The 18,402-nt window shown below is 44.5% G+C and overlaps 38 non-coding genes across 38 annotated transcripts; all 38 read right to left on the reverse strand.

Moving 5' to 3' along the window:
• Positions 1-74: 74 nt before the first annotated feature.
• LOC134111885 (5S ribosomal RNA) lies at positions 75-193 on the reverse strand. The gene has a single exon (XR_009945226.1). It is a non-coding gene; the product is annotated as a 5S ribosomal RNA (ribosomal RNA).
• Positions 194-532: 339 nt separating this feature from the next.
• On the reverse strand, positions 533-651 carry LOC134111886 (5S ribosomal RNA). The gene has a single exon (XR_009945227.1). It is a non-coding gene; the product is annotated as a 5S ribosomal RNA (ribosomal RNA).
• A 396-nt stretch (positions 652-1,047) lies between these two features.
• LOC134111887 (5S ribosomal RNA) lies at positions 1,048-1,166 on the reverse strand. The gene has a single exon (XR_009945228.1). It is a non-coding gene; the product is annotated as a 5S ribosomal RNA (ribosomal RNA).
• A 339-nt stretch (positions 1,167-1,505) lies between these two features.
• On the reverse strand, positions 1,506-1,624 carry LOC134111888 (5S ribosomal RNA). Its single transcript, XR_009945229.1, has one exon. It is a non-coding gene; the product is annotated as a 5S ribosomal RNA (ribosomal RNA).
• Positions 1,625-2,018: 394 nt separating this feature from the next.
• LOC134111889 (5S ribosomal RNA) lies at positions 2,019-2,137 on the reverse strand. The gene has a single exon (XR_009945230.1). It is a non-coding gene; the product is annotated as a 5S ribosomal RNA (ribosomal RNA).
• A 339-nt stretch (positions 2,138-2,476) lies between these two features.
• Positions 2,477-2,595, reverse strand: LOC134111890 (5S ribosomal RNA). The gene has a single exon (XR_009945231.1). It is a non-coding gene; the product is annotated as a 5S ribosomal RNA (ribosomal RNA).
• Positions 2,596-2,991: 396 nt separating this feature from the next.
• LOC134111892 (5S ribosomal RNA) lies at positions 2,992-3,110 on the reverse strand. The gene has a single exon (XR_009945233.1). It is a non-coding gene; the product is annotated as a 5S ribosomal RNA (ribosomal RNA).
• Positions 3,111-3,449: 339 nt separating this feature from the next.
• Positions 3,450-3,568, reverse strand: LOC134111893 (5S ribosomal RNA). Its single transcript, XR_009945234.1, has one exon. It is a non-coding gene; the product is annotated as a 5S ribosomal RNA (ribosomal RNA).
• Positions 3,569-3,962: 394 nt separating this feature from the next.
• Positions 3,963-4,081, reverse strand: LOC134111894 (5S ribosomal RNA). Its single transcript, XR_009945235.1, has one exon. It is a non-coding gene; the product is annotated as a 5S ribosomal RNA (ribosomal RNA).
• A 339-nt stretch (positions 4,082-4,420) lies between these two features.
• Positions 4,421-4,539, reverse strand: LOC134111190 (5S ribosomal RNA). The gene has a single exon (XR_009944572.1). It is a non-coding gene; the product is annotated as a 5S ribosomal RNA (ribosomal RNA).
• A 394-nt stretch (positions 4,540-4,933) lies between these two features.
• On the reverse strand, positions 4,934-5,052 carry LOC134111895 (5S ribosomal RNA). Its single transcript, XR_009945236.1, has one exon. It is a non-coding gene; the product is annotated as a 5S ribosomal RNA (ribosomal RNA).
• Positions 5,053-5,391: 339 nt separating this feature from the next.
• LOC134111896 (5S ribosomal RNA) lies at positions 5,392-5,510 on the reverse strand. The gene has a single exon (XR_009945237.1). It is a non-coding gene; the product is annotated as a 5S ribosomal RNA (ribosomal RNA).
• Positions 5,511-5,906: 396 nt separating this feature from the next.
• LOC134111897 (5S ribosomal RNA) lies at positions 5,907-6,025 on the reverse strand. The gene has a single exon (XR_009945238.1). It is a non-coding gene; the product is annotated as a 5S ribosomal RNA (ribosomal RNA).
• Positions 6,026-6,364: 339 nt separating this feature from the next.
• LOC134111898 (5S ribosomal RNA) lies at positions 6,365-6,483 on the reverse strand. The gene has a single exon (XR_009945239.1). It is a non-coding gene; the product is annotated as a 5S ribosomal RNA (ribosomal RNA).
• Positions 6,484-6,877: 394 nt separating this feature from the next.
• Positions 6,878-6,996, reverse strand: LOC134111899 (5S ribosomal RNA). The gene has a single exon (XR_009945240.1). It is a non-coding gene; the product is annotated as a 5S ribosomal RNA (ribosomal RNA).
• A 339-nt stretch (positions 6,997-7,335) lies between these two features.
• On the reverse strand, positions 7,336-7,454 carry LOC134111900 (5S ribosomal RNA). The gene has a single exon (XR_009945241.1). It is a non-coding gene; the product is annotated as a 5S ribosomal RNA (ribosomal RNA).
• A 339-nt stretch (positions 7,455-7,793) lies between these two features.
• LOC134111901 (5S ribosomal RNA) lies at positions 7,794-7,912 on the reverse strand. The gene has a single exon (XR_009945242.1). It is a non-coding gene; the product is annotated as a 5S ribosomal RNA (ribosomal RNA).
• A 397-nt stretch (positions 7,913-8,309) lies between these two features.
• LOC134111903 (5S ribosomal RNA) lies at positions 8,310-8,428 on the reverse strand. Its single transcript, XR_009945244.1, has one exon. It is a non-coding gene; the product is annotated as a 5S ribosomal RNA (ribosomal RNA).
• A 339-nt stretch (positions 8,429-8,767) lies between these two features.
• Positions 8,768-8,886, reverse strand: LOC134111904 (5S ribosomal RNA). Its single transcript, XR_009945245.1, has one exon. It is a non-coding gene; the product is annotated as a 5S ribosomal RNA (ribosomal RNA).
• A 339-nt stretch (positions 8,887-9,225) lies between these two features.
• On the reverse strand, positions 9,226-9,344 carry LOC134111905 (5S ribosomal RNA). Its single transcript, XR_009945246.1, has one exon. It is a non-coding gene; the product is annotated as a 5S ribosomal RNA (ribosomal RNA).
• A 394-nt stretch (positions 9,345-9,738) lies between these two features.
• On the reverse strand, positions 9,739-9,857 carry LOC134111906 (5S ribosomal RNA). The gene has a single exon (XR_009945247.1). It is a non-coding gene; the product is annotated as a 5S ribosomal RNA (ribosomal RNA).
• Positions 9,858-10,196: 339 nt separating this feature from the next.
• Positions 10,197-10,315, reverse strand: LOC134111907 (5S ribosomal RNA). The gene has a single exon (XR_009945248.1). It is a non-coding gene; the product is annotated as a 5S ribosomal RNA (ribosomal RNA).
• Positions 10,316-10,711: 396 nt separating this feature from the next.
• Positions 10,712-10,830, reverse strand: LOC134111908 (5S ribosomal RNA). The gene has a single exon (XR_009945249.1). It is a non-coding gene; the product is annotated as a 5S ribosomal RNA (ribosomal RNA).
• Positions 10,831-11,169: 339 nt separating this feature from the next.
• On the reverse strand, positions 11,170-11,288 carry LOC134111909 (5S ribosomal RNA). Its single transcript, XR_009945250.1, has one exon. It is a non-coding gene; the product is annotated as a 5S ribosomal RNA (ribosomal RNA).
• A 394-nt stretch (positions 11,289-11,682) lies between these two features.
• Positions 11,683-11,801, reverse strand: LOC134111910 (5S ribosomal RNA). Its single transcript, XR_009945251.1, has one exon. It is a non-coding gene; the product is annotated as a 5S ribosomal RNA (ribosomal RNA).
• A 339-nt stretch (positions 11,802-12,140) lies between these two features.
• On the reverse strand, positions 12,141-12,259 carry LOC134111911 (5S ribosomal RNA). The gene has a single exon (XR_009945252.1). It is a non-coding gene; the product is annotated as a 5S ribosomal RNA (ribosomal RNA).
• A 396-nt stretch (positions 12,260-12,655) lies between these two features.
• Positions 12,656-12,774, reverse strand: LOC134111912 (5S ribosomal RNA). The gene has a single exon (XR_009945253.1). It is a non-coding gene; the product is annotated as a 5S ribosomal RNA (ribosomal RNA).
• Positions 12,775-13,113: 339 nt separating this feature from the next.
• On the reverse strand, positions 13,114-13,232 carry LOC134111914 (5S ribosomal RNA). Its single transcript, XR_009945255.1, has one exon. It is a non-coding gene; the product is annotated as a 5S ribosomal RNA (ribosomal RNA).
• A 339-nt stretch (positions 13,233-13,571) lies between these two features.
• On the reverse strand, positions 13,572-13,690 carry LOC134111069 (5S ribosomal RNA). The gene has a single exon (XR_009944452.1). It is a non-coding gene; the product is annotated as a 5S ribosomal RNA (ribosomal RNA).
• Positions 13,691-14,084: 394 nt separating this feature from the next.
• On the reverse strand, positions 14,085-14,203 carry LOC134111915 (5S ribosomal RNA). Its single transcript, XR_009945256.1, has one exon. It is a non-coding gene; the product is annotated as a 5S ribosomal RNA (ribosomal RNA).
• A 339-nt stretch (positions 14,204-14,542) lies between these two features.
• Positions 14,543-14,661, reverse strand: LOC134111070 (5S ribosomal RNA). Its single transcript, XR_009944453.1, has one exon. It is a non-coding gene; the product is annotated as a 5S ribosomal RNA (ribosomal RNA).
• Positions 14,662-15,055: 394 nt separating this feature from the next.
• Positions 15,056-15,174, reverse strand: LOC134111916 (5S ribosomal RNA). The gene has a single exon (XR_009945257.1). It is a non-coding gene; the product is annotated as a 5S ribosomal RNA (ribosomal RNA).
• A 339-nt stretch (positions 15,175-15,513) lies between these two features.
• On the reverse strand, positions 15,514-15,632 carry LOC134111071 (5S ribosomal RNA). Its single transcript, XR_009944454.1, has one exon. It is a non-coding gene; the product is annotated as a 5S ribosomal RNA (ribosomal RNA).
• Positions 15,633-16,026: 394 nt separating this feature from the next.
• Positions 16,027-16,145, reverse strand: LOC134111917 (5S ribosomal RNA). The gene has a single exon (XR_009945258.1). It is a non-coding gene; the product is annotated as a 5S ribosomal RNA (ribosomal RNA).
• Positions 16,146-16,484: 339 nt separating this feature from the next.
• LOC134111072 (5S ribosomal RNA) lies at positions 16,485-16,603 on the reverse strand. The gene has a single exon (XR_009944455.1). It is a non-coding gene; the product is annotated as a 5S ribosomal RNA (ribosomal RNA).
• A 394-nt stretch (positions 16,604-16,997) lies between these two features.
• LOC134111918 (5S ribosomal RNA) lies at positions 16,998-17,116 on the reverse strand. The gene has a single exon (XR_009945259.1). It is a non-coding gene; the product is annotated as a 5S ribosomal RNA (ribosomal RNA).
• A 339-nt stretch (positions 17,117-17,455) lies between these two features.
• Positions 17,456-17,574, reverse strand: LOC134110670 (5S ribosomal RNA). Its single transcript, XR_009944054.1, has one exon. It is a non-coding gene; the product is annotated as a 5S ribosomal RNA (ribosomal RNA).
• Positions 17,575-17,913: 339 nt separating this feature from the next.
• Positions 17,914-18,032, reverse strand: LOC134111384 (5S ribosomal RNA). Its single transcript, XR_009944767.1, has one exon. It is a non-coding gene; the product is annotated as a 5S ribosomal RNA (ribosomal RNA).
• Between the last annotated feature and the right edge of the window lie 370 nt (positions 18,033-18,402).

Raw genomic sequence — 18,402 nt, forward strand, 5'->3', positions numbered from 1 at the left:
CAATGTGATATACTTTTTGTAATTTGTAGGTGTACAATCTGCGGCGCTCTGCAGCTTTCAGAGAGAAGTGAAAAAGCTTACGGCACCTGGGATTCCCAGGCGGTCTTCCATCCAGGTACTAACCAGGCCCTGCTCTGCTTAGCTTCCGAGATCAGACGAGATCGGGCGGAACCAGAGAGGTATGGCCGTAAGCTGCTTTTTATCTTTTTCCTAATCCTTTATAATGCGTCAAAAAATTATGTCACGCCTGCCGTTGGCATCTTTGTGTGGGTTAAATAAGGGTATGCAAAGAAGGCTGTGACATCCTATGGCGAAAATTGGATGGACTAGAGAAGACCCGCCCAGGAGTCCCAGCCAATCGGTGGATGGCCATTGCAGTCCCCGCCACCTCAAATGGCCTGACGATGGTATGGACGTAAGCCACCTTTCATCTTCTTCCTATTGCATCTCTTCTACAATGTGAAATACTTTTTACAATTGTGAAGGTGTACAATCTGCGGCGGTGGGCGGCTTTCGGAGAGAGAAGTGAAAAAGCTTACGGCACCTGGGATTCCCAGGCGGTCTTCCATCCAGGTACTAACCAGGCCCTGCTCTGCTTAGCTTCCGAGATCAGACGAGATCGGGCGGAACCAGAGAGGTATGGCCGTAAGCTGCTTTTTATCTTTTTCCTAATCCTTTATAATGCGTCAAAGATAATCAGAAGAGTTTCTTTTTCTAAAATTGAAGCAGTTCTTAGGATTGGCAAGAGAGGTTTCTAAAACCTGAAGGTAACTTTACTTTTCTTCACTGGCAATTCTAACATGTTGGGTTAGCACCTGTATTTCAACGGCTAAATTACAAACAAAAGTATGCCAATTGTTAAATGTTGATCAACACTAATTTAGCAACCATGAAACGGAATCATTTTGGATAATATTGTCTAATTCCCTTTCATATCCAACGTTAAAACAACACTAAACATGCATCTCTTCAACAATGTGATATACTTTTTGTAATTTGTAGGTGTACAATCTGCGGCGCTCTGCAGCTTTCAGAGAGAAGTGAAAAAGCTTACGGCACCTGGGATTCCCAGGCGGTCTTCCATCCAGGTACTAACCAGGCCCTGCTCTGCTTAGCTTCCGAGATCAGACGAGATCGGGCGGAACCAGAGAGGTATGGCCGTAAGCTGCTTTTTATCTTTTTCCTAATCCTTTATAATGCGTCAAAAAATTATGTCACGCCTGCCGTTGGCATCTTTGTGTGGGTTAAATAAGGGTATGCAAAGAAGGCTGTGACATCCTATGGCGAAAATTGGATGGACTAGAGAAGACCCGCCCAGGAGTCCCAGCCAATCGGTGGATGGCCATTGCAGTCCCCGCCACCTCAAATGGCCTGACGATGGTATGGACGTAAGCCACCTTTCATCTTCTTCCTATTGCATCTCTTCTACAATGTGATCAACTTTTTACAATTGTGTAGGTGTACAAGCTACGGCGCTGGGCGGCTTTCAGAGAGAGAAGTGAAAAAGCTTACGGCACCTGGGATTCCCAGGCGGTCTTCCATCCAGGTACTAACCAGGCCCTGCTCTGCTTAGCTTCCGAGATCAGACGAGATCGGGCGGAACCAGAGAGGTATGGCCGTAAGCTGCTTTTCATCTTTTTCCTAATCCTTTAAAACGTGTCAAAGATAATCAGAAGTTTCTTTTTCTAAAATTGAAGCAGTTCTTAGCATTGGCAAGAGAGGTTCCTAAAACCTAAAGGGAACTTTACTTTTCTTCTTTGGTAAATCTAACATGTTTGGTTAGCACCTGTATTTCAACGGCTAAATTACAAACAAAAGTATGCCAATTGTTAAATGTTGATCAACACTAATTTAGCAACCATGAAACGGAATCATGTTTGATAATATTGTCTAAATGCCTTTCATATGCAACGTTAAAACAACACTAAACATGCATCTCTTCAACAATGTGATATACTTTTTGTAATTTGTAGGTGTACAATCTGCGGCGCTCTGCAGCTTTCAGAGAGAAGTGAAAAAGCTTACGGCACCTGGGATTCCCAGGCGGTCTTCCATCCAGGTACTAACCAGGCCCTGCTCTGCTTAGCTTCCGAGATCAGACGAGATCGGGCGGAACCAGAGAGGTATGGCCGTAAGCTGCTTTTTATCTTTTTCCTAATCCTTTATAATGCGTCAAAAAATTATGTCACGCCTGCCGTTGGCATCTTTGTGTGGGTTAAATAAGGGTATGCAAAGAAGGCTGTGACATCCTATGGCGAAAATTGGATGGACTAGAGAAGACCCGCCCAGGAGTCCCAGCCAATCGGTGGATGGCCATTGCAGTCCCCGCCACCTCAAATGGCCTGACGATGGTATGGACGTAAGCCACCTTTCATCTTCTTCCTATTGCATCTCTTCTACAATGTGAAATACTTTTTACAATTGTGAAGGTGTACAATCTGCGGCGGTGGGCGGCTTTCGGAGAGAGAAGTGAAAAAGCTTACGGCACCTGGGATTCCCAGGCGGTCTTCCATCCAGGTACTAACCAGGCCCTGCTCTGCTTAGCTTCCGAGATCAGACGAGATCGGGCGGAACCAGAGAGGTATGGCCGTAAGCTGCTTTTTATCTTTTTCCTAATCCTTTATAATGCGTCAAAGATAATCAGAAGAGTTTCTTTTTCTAAAATTGAAGCAGTTCTTAGGATTGGCAAGAGAGGTTTCTAAAACCTGAAGGTAACTTTACTTTTCTTCACTGGCAATTCTAACATGTTGGGTTAGCACCTGTATTTCAACGGCTAAATTACAAACAAAAGTATGCCAATTGTTAAATGTTGATCAACACTAATTTAGCAACCATGAAACGGAATCATTTTGGATAATATTGTCTAATTCCCTTTCATATCCAACGTTAAAACAACACTAAACATGCATCTCTTCAACAATGTGATATACTTTTTGTAATTTGTAGGTGTACAATCTGCGGCGCTCTGCAGCTTTCAGAGAGAAGTGAAAAAGCTTACGGCACCTGGGATTCCCAGGCGGTCTTCCATCCAGGTACTAACCAGGCCCTGCTCTGCTTAGCTTCCGAGATCAGACGAGATCGGGCGGAACCAGAGAGGTATGGCCGTAAGCTGCTTTTTATCTTTTTCCTAATCCTTTATAATGCGTCAAAAAATAATGTCACGCCTGCCGTTGGCATCTTTGTGTGGGTTAAATAAGGGTATGCAAAGAAGGCTGTGACATCCTATGGCGAAAATTGGATGGACTAGAGAAGACCCGCCCAGGAGTCCCAGCCAATCGGTGGATGGCCATTGCAGTCCCCGCCACCTCAAATGGCCTGACGATGGTATGGACGTAAGCCACCTTTCATCTTCTTCCTATTGCATCTCTTCTACAATGTGATCAACTTTTTACAATTGTGTAGGTGTACAAGCTACGGCGCTGGGCGGCTTTCAGAGAGAGAAGTGAAAAAGCTTACGGCACCTGGGATTCCCAGGCGGTCTTCCATCCAGGTACTAACCAGGCCCTGCTCTGCTTAGCTTCCGAGATCAGACGAGATCGGGCGGAACCAGAGAGGTATGGCCGTAAGCTGCTTTTCATCTTTTTCCTAATCCTTTAAAACGTGTCAAAGATAATCAGAAGTTTCTTTTTCTAAAATTGAAGCAGTTCTTAGCATTGGCAAGAGAGGTTCCTAAAACCTAAAGGGAACTTTACTTTTCTTCACTGGTAAATCTAACATGTTTGGTTAGCAACTGTATTTCAACGGCTAAATTACAAACAAAAGTATGCCAATTGTTAAATGTTGATCAACACTAATTTAGCAACCATGAAACGGAATCATTTTGGATAATATTGTCTAATTCCCTTTCATATCCAACGTTAAAACAACACTAAACATGCATCTCTTCAACAATGTGATATACTTTTTGTAATTTGTAGGTGTACAATCTGCGGCGCTCTGCAGCTTTCAGAGAGAAGTGAAAAAGCTTACGGCACCTGGGATTCCCAGGCGGTCTTCCATCCAGGTACTAACCAGGCCCTGCTCTGCTTAGCTTCCGAGATCAGACGAGATCGGGCGGAACCAGAGAGGTATGGCCGTAAGCTGCTTTTTATCTTTTTCCTAATCCTTTATAATGCGTCAAAAAATAATGTCACGCCTGCCGTTGGCATCTTTGTGTGGGTTAAATAAGGGTATGCAAAGAAGGCTGTGACATCCTATGGCGAAAATTGGATGGACTAGAGAAGACCCGCCCAGGAGTCCCAGCCAATCGGTGGATGGCCATTGCAGTCCCCGCCACCTCAAATGGCCTGACGATGGTATGGACGTAAGCCACCTTTCATCTTCTTCCTATTGCATCTCTTCTACAATGTGATCAACTTTTTACAATTGTGTAGGTGTACAAGCTACGGCGCTGGGCGGCTTTCAGAGAGAGAAGTGAAAAAGCTTACGGCACCTGGGATTCCCAGGCGGTCTTCCATCCAGGTACGAACCAGGCCCTGCTCTGCTTAGCTTCCGAGATCAGACGAGATCGGGCGGAACCAGAGAGGTATGGCCGTAAGCTGCTTTTCATCTTTTTCCTAATCCTTTAAAACGTGTCAAAGATAATCAGAAGTTTCTTTTTCTAAAATTGAAGCAGTTCTTAGCATTGGCAAGAGAGGTTCCTAAAACCTAAAGGGAACTTTACTTTTCTTCTTTGGTAAATCTAACATGTTTGGTTAGCACCTGTATTTCAACGGCTAAATTACAAACAAAAGTATGCCAATTGTTAAATGTTGATCAACACTAATTTAGCAACCATGAAACGGAATCATGTTTGATAATATTGTCTAAATGCCTTTCATATGCAACGTTAAAACAACACTAAACATGCATCTCTTCAACAATGTGATATACTTTTTGTAATTTGTAGGTGTACAATCTGCGGCGCTCTGCAGCTTTCAGAGAGAAGTGAAAAAGCTTACGGCACCTGGGATTCCCAGGCGGTCTTCCATCCAGGTACTAACCAGGCCCTGCTCTGCTTAGCTTCCGAGATCAGACGAGATCGGGCGGAACCAGAGAGGTATGGCCGTAAGCTGCTTTTTATCTTTTTCCTAATCCTTTATAATGCGTCAAAAAATTATGTCACGCCTGCCGTTGGCATCTTTGTGTGGGTTAAATAAGGGTATGCAAAGAAGGCTGTGACATCCTATGGCGAAAATTGGATGGACTAGAGAAGACCCGCCCAGGAGTCCCAGCCAATCGGTGGATGGCCATTGCAGTCCCCGCCACCTCAAATGGCCTGACGATGGTATGGACGTAAGCCACCTTTCATCTTCTTCCTATTGCATCTCTTCTACAATGTGAAATACTTTTTACAATTGTGAAGGTGTACAATCTGCGGCGGTGGGCGGCTTTCGGAGAGAGAAGTGAAAAAGCTTACGGCACCTGGGATTCCCAGGCGGTCTTCCATCCAGGTACTAACCAGGCCCTGCTCTGCTTAGCTTCCGAGATCAGACGAGATCGGGCGGAACCAGAGAGGTATGGCCGTAAGCTGCTTTTTATCTTTTTCCTAATCCTTTATAATGCGTCAAAGATAATCAGAAGAGTTTCTTTTTCTAAAATTGAAGCAGTTCTTAGGATTGGCAAGAGAGGTTTCTAAAACCTGAAGGTAACTTTACTTTTCTTCACTGGCAATTCTAACATGTTGGGTTAGCACCTGTATTTCAACGGCTAAATTACAAACAAAAGTATGCCAATTGTTAAATGTTGATCAACACTAATTTAGCAACCATGAAACGGAATCATTTTGGATAATATTGTCTAATTCCCTTTCATATCCAACGTTAAAACAACACTAAACATGCATCTCTTCAACAATGTGATATACTTTTTGTAATTTGTAGGTGTACAATCTGCGGCGCTCTGCAGCTTTCAGAGAGAAGTGAAAAAGCTTACGGCACCTGGGATTCCCAGGCGGTCTTCCATCCAGGTACTAACCAGGCCCTGCTCTGCTTAGCTTCCGAGATCAGACGAGATCGGGCGGAACCAGAGAGGTATGGCCGTAAGCTGCTTTTTATCTTTTTCCTAATCCTTTATAATGCGTCAAAAAATAATGTCACGCCTGCCGTTGGCATCTTTGTGTGGGTTAAATAAGGGTATGCAAAGAAGGCTGTGACATCCTATGGCGAAAATTGGATGGACTAGAGAAGACCCGCCCAGGAGTCCCAGCCAATCGGTGGATGGCCATTGCAGTCCCCGCCACCTCAAATGGCCTGACGATGGTATGGACGTAAGCCACCTTTCATCTTCTTCCTATTGCATCTCTTCTACAATGTGATCAACTTTTTACAATTGTGTAGGTGTACAAGCTACGGCGCTGGGCGGCTTTCAGAGAGAGAAGTGAAAAAGCTTACGGCACCTGGGATTCCCAGGCGGTCTTCCATCCAGGTACTAACCAGGCCCTGCTCTGCTTAGCTTCCGAGATCAGACGAGATCGGGCGGAACCAGAGAGGTATGGCCGTAAGCTGCTTTTCATCTTTTTCCTAATCCTTTAAAACGTGTCAAAGATAATCAGAAGTTTCTTTTTCTAAAATTGAAGCAGTTCTTAGCATTGGCAAGAGAGGTTCCTAAAACCTAAAGGGAACTTTACTTTTCTTCACTGGTAAATCTAACATGTTTGGTTAGCAACTGTATTTCAACGGCTAAATTACAAACAAAAGTATGCCAATTGTTAAATGTTGATCAACACTAATTTAGCAACCATGAAACGGAATCATGTTTGATAATATTGTCTAAATGCCTTTCATATCCAACGTTAAAACAACAATAAACATGCATCTCTTCAACAATGTGATATACTTTTTGTAATTTGTAGGTGTACAATCTGCGGCGCTCTGCAGCTTTCAGAGAGAAGTGAAAAAGCTTACGGCACCTGGGATTCCCAGGCGGTCTTCCATCCAGGTACTAACCAGGCCCTGCTCTGCTTAGCTTCCGAGATCAGACGAGATCGGGCGGAACCAGAGAGGTATGGCCGTAAGCTGCTTTTTATCTTTTTCCTAATCCTTTATAATGCGTCAAAAAATTATGTCACGCCTGCCGTTGGCATCTTTGTGTGGGTTAAATAAGGGTATGCAAAGAAGGCTGTGACATCCTATGGCGAAAATTGGATGGACTAGAGAAGACCCGCCCAGGAGTCCCAGCCAATCGGTGGATGGCCATTGCAGTCCCCGCCACCTCAAATGGCCTGACGATGGTATGGACGTAAGCCACCTTTCATCTTCTTCCTATTGCATCTCTTCTACAATGTGATCAACTTTTTACAATTGTGTAGGTGTACAAGCTACGGCGCTGGGCGGCTTTCAGAGAGAGAAGTGAAAAAGCTTACGGCACCTGGGATTCCCAGGCGGTCTTCCATCCAGGTACTAACCAGGCCCTGCTCTGCTTAGCTTCCGAGATCAGACGAGATCGGGCGGAACCAGAGAGGTATGGCCGTAAGCTGCTTTTTATCTTTTTCCTAATCCTTTATAATGCGTCAAAAAATTATGTCACGCCTGCCGTTGGCATCTTTGTGTGGGTTAAATAAGGGTATGCAAAGAAGGCTGTGACATCCTATGGCGAAAATTGGATGGACTAGAGAAGACCCGCCCAGGAGTCCCAGCCAATCGGTGGATGGCCATTGCAGTCCCCGCCACCTCAAATGGCCTGATGATGGTATGGACGTAAGCCACCTTTCATCTTCTTCCTATTGCATCTCTTCTACAATGTGATAAACTTTTTACAATTGTGTAGGTGTACAATTTACGGCGCTGGGCGGCTTTCAGAGAGAGAAGTGAAAAAGCTTACGGCACCTGGGATTCCCAGGCGGTCTTCCATCCAGGTACTAACCAGGCCCTGCTCTGCTTAGCTTCCGAGATCAGACGAGATCGGGCGGAACCAGAGAGGTATGGCCGTAAGCTGCTTTTCATCTTTTTCCTAATCCTTTAAAACGTGTCAAAGATAATCAGAAGTTTCTTTTTCTAAAATTGAAGCAGTTCTTAGCATTGGCAAGAGAGGTTCCTAAAACCTGAAGGGAACTTTACTTTTCTTCACTGGTAAATCTAACATGTTTGGTTAGCACCTGTATTTCAACGGCTAAATTACAAACAATAGTATGCCAATCGTAAAATGTTGATCAACACTAATTTAGCAATCATGAAACGGAATCATTTTGGATAATATTGTCTAATTTCCTTTCATATGCAACGTTAAAACAACACTAAACATGCATCTCTTCAACAATGTGATAAACTTTTTACAATTGTGTAGGTGTACAAGCTACGGCGCTGGGCGGCTTTCAGAGAGAGAAGTGAAAAAGCTTACGGCACCTGGGATTCCCAGGCGGTCTTCCATCCAGGTACTAACCAGGCCCTGCTCTGCTTAGCTTCCGAGATCAGACGAGATCGGGCGGAACCAGAGAGGTATGGCCGTAAGCTGCTTTTTATCTTTTTCCTAATCCTTTATAATGCGTCAAAAAATTATGTCACGCCTGCCGTTGGCATCTTTGTGTGGGTTAAATAAGGGTATGCAAAGAAGGCTGTGACATCCTATGGCGAAAATTGGATGGACTAGAGAAGACCCGCCCAGGAGTCCCAGCCAATCGGTGGATGGCCATTGCAGTCCCCGCCACCTCAAATGGCCTGACGATGGTATGGACGTAAGCCACCTTTCATCTTCTTCCTATTGCATCTCTTCTACAATGTGATCAACTTTTTACAATTGTGTAGGTGTACAAGCTACGGCGCTGGGCGGCTTTCAGAGAGAGAAGTGAAAAAGCTTACGGCACCTGGGATTCCCAGGCGGTCTTCCATCCAGGTACTAACCAGGCCCTGCTCTGCTTAGCTTCCGAGATCAGACGAGATCGGGCGGAACCAGAGAGGTATGGCCGTAAGCTGCTTTTTATCTTTTTCCTAATCCTTTATAATGCGTCAAAAAATTATGTCACGCCTGCCGTTGGCATCTTTGTGTGGGTTAAATAAGGGTATGCAAAGAAGGCTGTGACATCCTATGGCGAAAATTGGATGGACTAGAGAAGACCCGCCCAGGAGTCCCAGCCAATCGGTGGATGGCCATTGCAGTCCCCGCCACCTCAAATGGCCTGACGATGGTATGGACGTAAGCCACCTTTCATCTTCTTCCTATTGCATCTCTTCTACAATGTGATCAACTTTTTACAATTGTGTAGGTGTACAAGCTACGGCGCTGGGCGGCTTTCAGAGAGAGAAGTGAAAAAGCTTACGGCACCTGGGATTCCCAGGCGGTCTTCCATCCAGGTACTAACCAGGCCCTGCTCTGCTTAGCTTCCGAGATCAGACGAGATCGGGCGGAACCAGAGAGGTATGGCCGTAAGCTGCTTTTCATCTTTTTCCTAATCCTTTAAAACGTGTCAAAGATAATCAGAAGTTTCTTTTTCTAAAATTGAAGCAGTTCTTAGCATTGGCAAGAGAGGTTCCTAAAACCTAAAGGGAACTTTACTTTTCTTCTTTGGTAAATCTAACATGTTTGGTTAGCACCTGTATTTCAACGGCTAAATTACAAACAAAAGTATGCCAATTGTTAAATGTTGATCAACACTAATTTAGCAACCATGAAACGGAATCATGTTTGATAATATTGTCTAAATGCCTTTCATATCCAACGTTAAAACAACAATAAACATGCATCTCTTCAACAATGTGATATACTTTTTGTAATTTGTAGGTGTACAATCTGCGGCGCTCTGCAGCTTTCAGAGAGAAGTGAAAAAGCTTACGGCACCTGGGATTCCCAGGCGGTCTTCCATCCAGGTACTAACCAGGCCCTGCTCTGCTTAGCTTCCGAGATCAGACGAGATCGGGCGGAACCAGAGAGGTATGGCCGTAAGCTGCTTTTTATCTTTTTCCTAATCCTTTATAATGCGTCAAAAAATTATGTCACGCCTGCCGTTGGCATCTTTGTGTGGGTTAAATAAGGGTATGCAAAGAAGGCTGTGACATCCTATGGCGAAAATTGGATGGACTAGAGAAGACCCGCCCAGGAGTCCCAGCCAATCGGTGGATGGCCATTGCAGTCCCCGCCACCTCAAATGGCCTGACGATGGTATGGACGTAAGCCACCTTTCATCTTCTTCCTATTGCATCTCTTCTACAATGTGAAATACTTTTTACAATTGTGAAGGTGTACAATCTGCGGCGGTGGGCGGCTTTCGGAGAGAGAAGTGAAAAAGCTTACGGCACCTGGGATTCCCAGGCGGTCTTCCATCCAGGTACTAACCAGGCCCTGCTCTGCTTAGCTTCCGAGATCAGACGAGATCGGGCGGAACCAGAGAGGTATGGCCGTAAGCTGCTTTTTATCTTTTTCCTAATCCTTTATAATGCGTCAAAGATAATCAGAAGAGTTTCTTTTTCTAAAATTGAAGCAGTTCTTAGGATTGGCAAGAGAGGTTTCTAAAACCTGAAGGTAACTTTACTTTTCTTCACTGGCAATTCTAACATGTTGGGTTAGCACCTGTATTTCAACGGCTAAATTACAAACAAAAGTATGCCAATTGTTAAATGTTGATCAACACTAATTTAGCAACCATGAAACGGAATCATTTTGGATAATATTGTCTAATTCCCTTTCATATCCAACGTTAAAACAACACTAAACATGCATCTCTTCAACAATGTGATATACTTTTTGTAATTTGTAGGTGTACAATCTGCGGCGCTCTGCAGCTTTCAGAGAGAAGTGAAAAAGCTTACGGCACCTGGGATTCCCAGGCGGTCTTCCATCCAGGTACTAACCAGGCCCTGCTCTGCTTAGCTTCCGAGATCAGACGAGATCGGGCGGAACCAGAGAGGTATGGCCGTAAGCTGCTTTTTATCTTTTTCCTAATCCTTTATAATGCGTCAAAAAATTATGTCACGCCTGCCGTTGGCATCTTTGTGTGGGTTAAATAAGGGTATGCAAAGAAGGCTGTGACATCCTATGGCGAAAATTGGATGGACTAGAGAAGACCCGCCCAGGAGTCCCAGCCAATCGGTGGATGGCCATTGCAGTCCCCGCCACCTCAAATGGCCTGACGATGGTATGGACGTAAGCCACCTTTCATCTTCTTCCTATTGCATCTCTTCTACAATGTGATCAACTTTTTACAATTGTGTAGGTGTACAAGCTACGGCGCTGGGCGGCTTTCAGAGAGAGAAGTGAAAAAGCTTACGGCACCTGGGATTCCCAGGCGGTCTTCCATCCAGGTACTAACCAGGCCCTGCTCTGCTTAGCTTCCGAGATCAGACGAGATCGGGCGGAACCAGAGAGGTATGGCCGTAAGCTGCTTTTCATCTTTTTCCTAATCCTTTAAAACGTGTCAAAGATAATCAGAAGTTTCTTTTTCTAAAATTGAAGCAGTTCTTAGCATTGGCAAGAGAGGTTCCTAAAACCTAAAGGGAACTTTACTTTTCTTCTTTGGTAAATCTAACATGTTTGGTTAGCACCTGTATTTCAACGGCTAAATTACAAACAAAAGTATGCCAATTGTTAAATGTTGATCAACACTAATTTAGCAACCATGAAACGGAATCATGTTTGATAATATTGTCTAAATGCCTTTCATATGCAACGTTAAAACAACACTAAACATGCATCTCTTCAACAATGTGATATACTTTTTGTAATTTGTAGGTGTACAATCTGCGGCGCTCTGCAGCTTTCAGAGAGAAGTGAAAAAGCTTACGGCACCTGGGATTCCCAGGCGGTCTTCCATCCAGGTACTAACCAGGCCCTGCTCTGCTTAGCTTCCGAGATCAGACGAGATCGGGCGGAACCAGAGAGGTATGGCCGTAAGCTGCTTTTTATCTTTTTCCTAATCCTTTATAATGCGTCAAAAAATTATGTCACGCCTGCCGTTGGCATCTTTGTGTGGGTTAAATAAGGGTATGCAAAGAAGGCTGTGACATCCTATGGCGAAAATTGGATGGACTAGAGAAGACCCGCCCAGGAGTCCCAGCCAATCGGTGGATGGCCATTGCAGTCCCCGCCACCTCAAATGGCCTGACGATGGTATGGACGTAAGCCACCTTTCATCTTCTTCCTATTGCATCTCTTCTACAATGTGAAATACTTTTTACAATTGTGAAGGTGTACAATCTGCGGCGGTGGGCGGCTTTCGGAGAGAGAAGTGAAAAAGCTTACGGCACCTGGGATTCCCAGGCGGTCTTCCATCCAGGTACTAACCAGGCCCTGCTCTGCTTAGCTTCCGAGATCAGACGAGATCGGGCGGAACCAGAGAGGTATGGCCGTAAGCTGCTTTTTATCTTTTTCCTAATCCTTTATAATGCGTCAAAGATAATCAGAAGAGTTTCTTTTTCTAAAATTGAAGCAGTTCTTAGGATTGGCAAGAGAGGTTTCTAAAACCTGAAGGTAACTTTACTTTTCTTCACTGGCAATTCTAACATGTTGGGTTAGCACCTGTATTTCAACGGCTAAATTACAAACAAAAGTATGCCAATTGTTAAATGTTGATCAACACTAATTTAGCAACCATGAAACGGAATCATTTTGGATAATATTGTCTAATTCCCTTTCATATCCAACGTTAAAACAACACTAAACATGCATCTCTTCAACAATGTGATATACTTTTTGTAATTTGTAGGTGTACAATCTGCGGCGCTCTGCAGCTTTCAGAGAGAAGTGAAAAAGCTTACGGCACCTGGGATTCCCAGGCGGTCTTCCATCCAGGTACTAACCAGGCCCTGCTCTGCTTAGCTTCCGAGATCAGACGAGATCGGGCGGAACCAGAGAGGTATGGCCGTAAGCTGCTTTTTATCTTTTTCCTAATCCTTTATAATGCGTCAAAAAATAATGTCACGCCTGCCGTTGGCATCTTTGTGTGGGTTAAATAAGGGTATGCAAAGAAGGCTGTGACATCCTATGGCGAAAATTGGATGGACTAGAGAAGACCCGCCCAGGAGTCCCAGCCAATCGGTGGATGGCCATTGCAGTCCCCGCCACCTCAAATGGCCTGACGATGGTATGGACGTAAGCCACCTTTCATCTTCTTCCTATTGCATCTCTTCTACAATGTGATCAACTTTTTACAATTGTGTAGGTGTACAAGCTACGGCGCTGGGCGGCTTTCAGAGAGAGAAGTGAAAAAGCTTACGGCACCTGGGATTCCCAGGCGGTCTTCCATCCAGGTACTAACCAGGCCCTGCTCTGCTTAGCTTCCGAGATCAGACGAGATCGGGCGGAACCAGAGAGGTATGGCCGTAAGCTGCTTTTTATCTTTTTCCTAATCGTTTATAATGCGTCAAAAAATTATGTCACGCCTGCCGTTGGCATCTTTGTGTGGGTTAAATAAGGGTATGCAAAGAAGGCTGTGACATCCTATGGCGAAAATTGGATGGACTAGAGAAGACCCGCCCAGGAGTCCCAGCCAATCGGTGGATGGCCATTGCAGTCCCCGCCACCTCAAATGGCCTGACGATGGTATGGACGTAAGCCACCTTTCATCTTCTTCCTATTGCATCTCTTCTACAATGTGATCAACTTTTTACAATTGTGTAGGTGTACAAGCTACGGCGCTGGGCGGCTTTCAGAGAGAGAAGTGAAAAAGCTTACGGCACCTGGGATTCCCAGGCGGTCTTCCATTCAGGTACTAACCAGGCCCTGCTCTGCTTAGCTTCCGAGATCAGACGAGATCGGGCGGAACCAGAGAGGTATGGCCGTAAGCTGCTTTTCATCTTTTTCCTAATCCTTTAAAACGTGTCAAAGATAATCAGAAGTTTCTTTTTCTAAAATTGAAGCAGTTCTTAGCATTGGCAAGAGAGGTTCCTAAAACCTAAAGGGAACTTTACTTTTCTTCTTTGGTAAATCTAACATGTTTGGTTAGCACCTGTATTTCAACGGCTAAATTACAAACAAAAGTATGCCAATTGTTAAATGTTGATCAACACTAATTTAGCAACCATGAAACGGAATCATGTTTGATAATATTGTCTAAATGCCTTTCATATCCAACGTTAAAACAACAATAAACATGCATCTCTTCAACAATGTGATATACTTTTTGTAATTTGTAGGTGTACAATCTGCGGCGCTCTGCAGCTTTCAGAGAGAAGTGAAAAAGCTTACGGCACCTGGGATTCCCAGGCGGTCTTCCATCCAGGTACTAACCAGGCCCTGCTCTGCTTAGCTTCCGAGATCAGACGAGATCGGGCGGAACCAGAGAGGTATGGCCGTAAGCTGCTTTTTATCTTTTTCCTAATCCTTTATAATGCGTCAAAAAATTATGTCACGCCTGCCGTTGGCATCTTTGTGTGGGTTAAATAAGGGTATGCAAAGAAGGCTGTGACATCCTATGGCGAAAATTGGATGGACTAGAGAAGACCCGCCCAGGAGTCCCAGCCAATCGGTGGATGGCCATTGCAGTCCCCGCCACCTCAAATGGCCTGACGATGGTATGGACGTAAGCCACCTTTCATCTTCTTCCTATTGCATCTCTTCTACAATGTGATCAACTTTTTACAATTGTGTAGGTGTACAAGCTACGGCGCTGGGCGGCTTTCAGAGAGAGAAGTGAAAAAGCTTACGGCACCTGGGATTCCCAGGCGGTCTTCCATTCAGGTACTAACCAGGCCCTGCTCTGCTTAGCTTCCGAGATCAGACGAGATCGGGCGGAACCAGAGAGGTATGGCCGTAAGCTGCTTTTCATCTTTTTCCTAATCCTTTAAAACGTGTCAAAGATAATCAGAAGTTTCTTTTTCTAAAATTGAAGCAGTTCTTAGCATTGGCAAGAGAGGTTCCTAAAACCTAAAGGGAACTTTACTTTTCTTCTTTGGTAAATCTAACATGTTTGGTTAGCACCTGTATTTCAACGGCTAAATTACAAACAAAAGTATGCCAATTGTTAAATGTTGATCAACACTAATTTAGCAACCATGAAACGGAATCATGTTTGATAATATTGTCTAAATGCCTTTCATATCCAACGTTAAAACAACAATAAACATGCATCTCTTCAACAATGTGATATACTTTTTGTAATTTGTAGGTGTACAATCTGCGGCGCTCTGCAGCTTTCAGAGAGAAGTGAAAAAGCTTACGGCACCTGGGATTCCCAGGCGGTCTTCCATCCAGGTACTAACCAGGCCCTGCTCTGCTTAGCTTCCGAGATCAGACGAGATCGGGCGGAACCAGAGAGGTATGGCCGTAAGCTGCTTTTTATCTTTTTCCTAATCCTTTATAATGCGTCAAAAAATTATGTCACGCCTGCCGTTGGCATCTTTGTGTGGGTTAAATAAGGGTATGCAAAGAAGGCTGTGACATCCTATGGCGAAAATTGGATGGACTAGAGAAGACCCGCCCAGGAGTCCCAGCCAATCGGTGGATGGCCATTGCAGTCCCCGCCACCTCAAATGGCCTGACGATGGTATGGACGTAAGCCACCTTTCATCTTCTTCCTATTGCATCTCTTCTACAATGTGATCAACTTTTTACAATTGTGTAGGTGTACAAGCTACGGCGCTGGGCGGCTTTCAGAGAGAGAAGTGAAAAAGCTTACGGCACCTGGGATTCCCAGGCGGTCTTCCATTCAGGTACTAACCAGGCCCTGCTCTGCTTAGCTTCCGAGATCAGACGAGATCGGGCGGAACCAGAGAGGTATGGCCGTAAGCTGCTTTTCATCTTTTTCCTAATCCTTTAAAACGTGTCAAAGATAATCAGAAGTTTCTTTTTCTAAAATTGAAGCAGTTCTTAGCATTGGCAAGAGAGGTTCCTAAAACCTAAAGGGAACTTTACTTTTCTTCTTTGGTAAATCTAACATGTTTGGTTAGCACCTGTATTTCAACGGCTAAATTACAAACAAAAGTATGCCAATTGTTAAATGTTGATCAACACTAATTTAGCAACCATGAAACGGAATCATGTTTGATAATATTGTCTAAATGCCTTTCATATCCAACGTTAAAACAACAATAAACATGCATCTCTTCAACAATGTGATATACTTTTTGTAATTTGTAGGTGTACAATCTGCGGCGCTCTGCAGCTTTCAGAGAGAAGTGAAAAAGCTTACGGCACCTGGGATTCCCAGGCGGTCTTCCATCCAGGTACTAACCAGGCCCTGCTCTGCTTAGCTTCCGAGATCAGACGAGATCGGGCGGAACCAGAGAGGTATGGCCGTAAGCTGCTTTTTATCTTTTTCCTAATCCTTTATAATGCGTCAAAAAATTATGTCACGCCTGCCGTTGGCATCTTTGTGTGGGTTAAATAAGGGTATGCAAAGAAGGCTGTGACATCCTATGGCGAAAATTGGATGGACTAGAGAAGACCCGCCCAGGAGTCCCAGCCAATCGGTGGATGGCCATTGCAGTCCCCGCCACCTCAAATGGCCTGACGATGGTATGGACGTAAGCCACCTTTCATCTTCTTCCTATTGCATCTCTTCTACAATGTGATCAACTTTTTACAATTGTGTAGGTGTACAAGCTACGGCGCTGGGCGGCTTTCAGAGAGAGAAGTGAAAAAGCTTACGGCACCTGGGATTCCCAGGCGGTCTTCCATTCAGGTACTAACCAGGCCCTGCTCTGCTTAGCTTCCGAGATCAGACGAGATCGGGCGGAACCAGAGAGGTATGGCCGTAAGCTGCTTTTCATCTTTTTCCTAATCCTTTAAAACGTGTCAAAGATTATCAGAAGTTTCTTTTTCTAAAATTGAAGCAGTTCTTAGCATTGGCAAGAGAGGTTCCTAAAACCTAAAGGGAACTTTACTTTTCTTCTTTGGTAAATCTAACATGTTTGGTTAGCACCTGTATTTCAACGGCTAAATTACAAACAAAAGTATGCCAATTGTTAAATGTTGATCAACACTAATTTAGCAACCATGAAACGGAATCATGTTTGATAACATTGTCTAAATGCCTTTCATATCCAACGTTAAAACAACAATAAACATGCATCTCTTCAACAATGTGATATACTTTTTGTAATTTGTAGGTGTACAATCTGCGGCGCTCTGCAGCTTTCAGAGAGAAGTGAAAAAGCTTACGGCACCTGGGATTCCCAGGCGGTCTTCCATCCAGGTACTAACCAGGCCCTGCTCTGCTTAGCTTCCGAGATCAGACGAGATCGGGCGGAACCAGAGAGGTATGGCCGTAAGCTGCTTTTTATCTTTTTCCTAATCCTTTATAATGCGTCAAAAAATTATGTCACGCCTGCCGTTGGCATCTTTGTGTGGGTTAAATAAGGGTATGCAAAGAAGGCTGTGACATCCTATGGCGAAAATTGGATGGACTAGAGAAGACCCGCCCAGGAGTCCCAGCCAATCGGTGGATGGCCATTGCAGTCCCCGCCACCTCAAATGGCCTGACGATGGTATGGACGTAAGCCACCTTTCATCTTCTTCCTATTGCATCTCTTCTACAATGTGATCAACTTTTTACAATTGTGTAGGTGTACAAGCTACGGCGCTGGGCGGCTTTCAGAGAGAGAAGTGAAAAAGCTTACGGCACCTGGGATTCCCAGGCGGTCTTCCATCCAGGTACTAACCAGGCCCTGCTCTGCTTAGCTTCCGAGATCAGACGAGATCGGGCGGAACCAGAGAGGTATGGCCGTAAGCTGCTTTTTATCTTTTTCCTAATCGTTTATAATGCGTCAAAAAATTATGTCACGCCTGCCGTTGGCATCTTTGTGTGGGTTAAATAAGGGTATGCAAAGAAGGCTGTGACATCCTATGGCGAAAATTGGATGGACTAGAGAAGACCCGCCCAGGAGTCCCAGCCAATCGGTGGATGGCCATTGCAGTCCCCGCCACCTCAAATGGCCTGACGATGGTATGGACGTAAGCCACCTTTCATCTTCTTCCTATTGCATCTCTTCTACAATGTGATCAACTTTTTACAATTGTGTAGGTGTACAAGCTACGGCGCTGGGCGGCTTTCAGAGAGAGAAGTGAAAAAGCTTACGGCACTTGGGATTCCCAGGCGGTCTTCCATCCAGGTACTAACCAGGCCCTGCTCTGCTTAGCTTCCGAGATCAGACGAGATCGGGCGGAACCAGAGAGGTATGGCCGTAAGCTGCTTTTCATCTTTTTCCTAATCCGTTAAAACGTGTCAAAGATAATCAGAAGTTTCTTTTTCTAAAATTGAAGCAGTTCTTAGCATTGGCAAGAGAGGTTCCTAAAACCTAAAGGGAACTTTACTTTTCTTCTTTGGTAAATCTAACATGTTTGGTTAGCACCTGTATTTCAACGGCTAAATTACAAACAAAAGTATGCCAATTGTTAAATGTTGATCAACACTAATTTAGCAACCATGAAACGGAATCATGTTTGATAATATTGTCTAAATGCCTTTCATATCCAACGTTAAAACAACAATAAACATGCATCTCTTCAACAATGTGATATACTTTTTGTAATTTGTAGGTGTACAATCTGCGGCGCTCT

This window comes from Pungitius pungitius, unplaced genomic scaffold (assembly GCF_949316345.1).
Source record: "Pungitius pungitius unplaced genomic scaffold, fPunPun2.1 scaffold_29, whole genome shotgun sequence".
NCBI classification, from domain to species: Eukaryota; Metazoa; Chordata; class Actinopteri; order Perciformes; family Gasterosteidae; genus Pungitius; species Pungitius pungitius.